This window comes from Amphiura filiformis, chromosome 14 (genome assembly GCF_039555335.1).
Source record: "Amphiura filiformis chromosome 14, Afil_fr2py, whole genome shotgun sequence".
NCBI classification, from domain to species: domain Eukaryota; kingdom Metazoa; phylum Echinodermata; class Ophiuroidea; order Amphilepidida; family Amphiuridae; genus Amphiura; species Amphiura filiformis.
Genome location: NC_092641.1, coordinates 30,893,573 through 30,899,216, shown reverse-complemented (window position 1 = coordinate 30,899,216; position 5,644 = coordinate 30,893,573).

The window sequence follows — 5,644 nt, the reverse complement described above, 5'->3', positions numbered from 1 at the left end:
CAAACAAAAAAGTTTGCATCCACCTAAATAACATTATCTCAAAAATTGTCCGGGACATTATTGTAAGAGCTAAAAACTTGTCCACGCCGTCAGGCAGTAGGTCCTTCTGGATTCGACATATCTCCCTTCGGAAAGTCGAAGGAAATGTCGAACTGACTAGTCACGCCTACTGACAGCTACTGAGGATATTCAGCCAATCCGATTAGCTGAATAATATCATCAGTAGCTGTCAGTAGGTGTGGCTGGGATACCAGCTCCAGCAACCAGCTTCCAGTTCGGGATTGACACCAATATTACGTTACAATTGTAACATTATCTATTACTATGTCCTTGAATCAAATCAATTTCCTGATCAATTTCCTGACATGATAACCCTAAGACACAGGGTACATACTAACAGTACGAGTATGTTGGAATTTATATGCTGCAGTTCTCACATCAAATGTGCCAACTAACGTTTTGCTTGATTGTAGTACCTCAATTTTAAATGTGTGTATGACATCATTGTAGGATGCTAAGATTTTGTTACCCATAGATGGAAAAATCACTTTGTGGCTTGCAAAATTATCCATCCATGGGTACATTCGCGAGTTGATATTGACAAAATTGGTACTGAGTCGGAATTGAAAAATGGTGCAATCAAAACCGAAATTTGGACAAAACTATGACATACATGATGCAGTCATGGTCCATGGCAAAGGCGATTCGACCTTTGTGGCATTAAACCCAGTTAACAGGAAATTAATCCAGTAAATCGATTCAGTAAAGCAAATAAGCTCATGCATTCGATCACTAACGGCAACCAGCTTCGGTCGATTACCCCAGCTGCAGCGTGTAAACTCTAATTTGCATAGAGGCTGTACGTGAAATTATTGATTGGCTCCAAACAAAGGATTTGAACCGGTGCACGTAATCATGGCGCAGTGCAGTCCATTCAATCAAATGTTGTCATCAACCTATTTGATCGCAGTGCATTGTTATGTGTGTGAGACGAACTGTCGCGGTTGATTGCAATCAAACAAACGATGTCTTATGTATTACTTTGTTCCGTGATGAAAATCGTGATGTTTTATTTAATCACTCTCGAAAAATGTATTTTTTTGTAGGCCTATTCTTTGTTTTGTGATGAAAATCGTGATGTTTTATTTCATCTTTAAAACAAACGATTTCTCATGTTTACTTTGTTTCGTGATGACAATTTTGATGTTTTATTTCATCACTCACGAAAAATTGATTTCTTATGTATTACTTTTGTTTCGGTATGAAAATCGTGATGTTTTATTTCATCATCACGCTCTAAAACAAACGATTTCTTGAGCATTATATTTGTTTTGTGATGAAAATCGTGATGTTTTATTTCATCACGCTCTAAACAATAAGTATAGTTACATGCATTTCAAGAAAAAATCTTATTAAAACGGTAGGCCCTATGTTGTTTAGAAAAAATGTAGAAAGTGATGATGATGATGATGATGTCGATGATGATGATGATGATGATGATGATGATGATGATGATGATGATGATGATGATGATGTCTCCAAAAAAACTGTCCCGGTTTGTTTTTTCTTGCCCTAAATCGTGCGTATCTATTAATAAGGCACTTCAATAATCAATAATCAGTCCCGTGACGGCCTCCACTAACTAGCTACTAACTTGGGTTTATGGGCGCTGATATTTCATGTTCACTGTCACTTATTTATCAGAAAAGTGCGACCCTTTGTCAATCACCTACAGTACCCAATTTCGGCATACTATATAAGAAACTCATCATGAAGGTTTGCATCAAATAATTAAAATGTAGCTTTTACGTTTTTTGTGGCATCCTTCAGAAGTGAGCGGTCCGATACCAATATTTTCGGTCAAATCTCCATTCAATTAACACGGGGAGTTGGCTACTATCATTGCCCTCATGCTATTTTACAAAAGCTAAGACCATTTCTGAACATCTAACCTAGCTGTAATTTTAGGTCATGTTAGAGAAATATATTTGCTAGAAGTTTTGGAGAATAAATTAAATATTGGCTGGTTATTTTTCACACAGTGATGTTAACTTGGCAAGTGCCCATTCTTCCAACATACATCATTTGTAGGGGTCACGCGTCAATGGTGAGAGCACTGTGTATTGTGTATAGGAAAACGGACAGTAACTGCAGTATGATTAGCTGCGCTTTAGGCCTATATGATGTGCTTTAGAAAGTTGGGAAATATAAACTCCTCAACAAAAGTTTTTTCAAGCATCTATATCTCAGATTATTTGTGACCTGTTCATATCGTGTTGCATATCTATGAATAGCTACTTTATTCCCCTTTACAATGACACCATACTTAACACAATCACCTTTTTCACGTCTGAGTACTCGTCTTGTGAATGTAGTGTGGTCTCGAACCGAATGTGCCAAATTGACCATTATTCTGTGCAGCAAGCCTCTGGGACCAAGTGCAATCCTCCAAGATGACAATATTCGCCCTATACAGAGCCAGGGTAGTCAACGACTATACAGAATATGGGAGTAGAGATAATGGAATGGCCTGCCATCAGACCTCCACCCGATTAAACACTTGTGAGACCAGATTGGCAGTGATGTGCGTGCCAGAGTTCCCAATGCAACCACATTGAATGACCTGCGACTTGGTTGAAGAATGGAATGCCATCACATGTGACCAGATTTGTGAGTAGCATGAGGGGGCAGTACCTAGCTGTTGTGGCTGCCTATGGTTTTTCCCATCCGCTATTGAGGTAGTTCGTAACTTGTTGTTTGAGCACAGAATAATGGTCAATTTGGCACATTCGGTTTGTGAGACCCCACTACATTCACAAGACGTATACTCAGCTGTGAAAGAGGAGATTGTTTCAAATATGGTATCATTTTAAAGCGAAATAACGTAGCTATCAATTGATATGAAACACGATATGAACATGTCACAAATAATCTGAGATTATAGATACTTGAAAAAACTTTCCAAACTTTTGTTGAGGAGTTTATTTCAAATCAATTATAATCAAATTTAACGGAACTAACATGCCTATTTGCTAAAGAAATGGTAATTCAGTTAACGGTAAATTACCGTAACATTTTACGGTTTGTGCCGTAAAAAACGGTGATTTCTAAGGGTGTAGTTAGTACATTAGGCCAAGTAAAATAAAAAACATGTTTCACGTCCGGGTTTTTGAAAAAAGGAGGAAGAGGGGGCTTTTTATTTTTTATCGCAAAATCGGTGTAAATACCCATAATTAGAGCTGTTTTAGCGCATACAATATCGCCTGGAAAAAGGAGGAGGCCTCTTTTTATTTGTTGTTCTGAGAGATAGACCCCCTCTAACTATCACACAACCTAAAAGTGTTTCTTGTATATTAGCAAGCCTATAAAAAGCATCTCTGCATCATATATATATTTTTTGAAAAGTTATAACTAAATTTCAAAAAATATAAATAAAATTGAAGAAACCTTTAAAAAGGAAGCGGGAAGGGACGTGAAACATGTTTATTGCACTACAAAGGTTTCCGTTTTGCTCAGAACAGGAAAGTGAGAATAAAACGATAACTGAAATAAGATTCCTTAGACCATAGACTGTAGACAGAAGGGTCTATGCTTACTGCCCATTCCACATAAATACAGCACTAATTTTGGGGGATTACAAAATATTATCAAGTTCTGCCAAATGAAATATAGCTCAATCCTAATCATTCATTTAGTCCTAACTGGAGATAAAAGGAAAAGTTTTTACTAATTTCTTGTAGAGAAAGAGCCAAAAACATGCATTTTCGGCATGTTTTCTGATAATCGAATAAAAAAATCAGACTTGGAACGAGTCTAACCATTCAAAATCTTGAGTATATGCCGAGATTTTGCTCTTTTTTGTGTTACTTTAATTAAATGGTTAGTTATAAGAATGAAACATGTCTTTCCAAAAATTAGAATACAAAAATTGACGTTAGTCTTAGTACAAGTCTTTGGGCTTGAGTCACATCATACCAAAAACACCCTAAAACCGCATGTTTTTGGCCCTTATTTCCAAAAATTGACCAAATATTAAAATTTGACTTTTATTGCTAGTTTAGGACTAAATAAAGGATAAGGATTTAGCTTTGTTTCATATGGCAAAACAGGATAATATTTTTTTAATCCTAAACAAGAAATGTCTTTAAAAAGACAACACCATGGATGAAATTCATGTTTCATAATTTTACATTGACAAGTACTTGGAATGCTAGTAATTTTGTGTGTGTAGCACATGCATAACTAACCGGGTTGGAAATGTTGTTACCACGAATACCACCAATGACATACAGGGTTTATCAAAATGATTGGTACCGGGCTATGTGACATTTTCAAAAATATATCAAAAATATGAAATTGCTAATTAATATAGTTTTTGTACTATAAATAGAAAGGGGCATATGTTAACTTATTGATCTATTAATCTGAAGTTGATAGGTTGATGCATCTGGGAGCTATTGTCATTTAAACGAAGATCGACGTAATCATGGTTTGACTTGCACAACACAAGATGAATATGTTCTCTGCTTGAACCATTTATTGCATACATACTCTTCAATAGCTTTCAATATCTCACCTCAGTATACATAACATAAAATTGCTTTACACATGCTTTTAGAAAGATAGTTCCTGAAGTCCCTGCCTTACGACTCTGGCAGTGTGAGGTGAAGCTCTATCTTAAAAGAACTAGCATGTTTGCATGGGATACGCCTTGCTCTTAGAAACTGTCTCCTAAATCTTCTCTGCACTTCTCCATAGCTTCGTGTCGACCAGTGTTTCTTAACTATGAATGCATACTGAAGTGTGGAATACTGTGGAGCCATTCAATAACTTTTACCAGGTCTAAACTAACCTACACTGTGTACAGTCTATAGCCATTCTGCCAATAAATAATATTACTCTCAAGCAATAAATATTGATTATAACATTTAAAAATTCAAAGAACAGACCTTCCAGAATAACATTTATATATATTATGAATGAAGAAATAGGCAAGGAAAATATTAAACATTTCCATGATTTTCAACATATCATCCTCACAAGGTATTTGCAGTAAAATAGAGCTTTGACAATGGTGCGCTAACTGATCCATGCAGCGTTACGATGAAAAGAGTAAAAACACCTACTTTCCTTTAGAATCATGTAATTTCTGAATAGAATGTGCTATCTTTATGATCTAAAATTTCTAGAGAAGATAAAACTACTATAATTACAAATATTTAAACAATTAACCCCAAACTGGCACAAAAAATAGTAAAAAAATTCGGCAAAAAAATGTAAAGTCTTCGGTACCAATCATTTTGATACACCCTGTACTATAAGCTAAATTGAAAAATGTGTGTTAAATAGGTCTACATTTAATTTATACTTAATTTATACTTGTACAAACAAAGGAATCAATGGAAATCACATCCACCGAGTTTCGCATCAATCCAACAATCTATATTCAGACGACTTTGTGATTACGTTTTATGACATGACTTTGAACATTCTGACAATCCAACAATATATACTTATTCCACCTCAGGCTCAGATGACCTTTAACAATTATAATCAAAAAGACTGGCTCAATTCAATCTTTATTTTCTGAATGTGTTGAATATAATTGTTACTACTAACTGCCCAGTTGCTCTACCAAAATGTA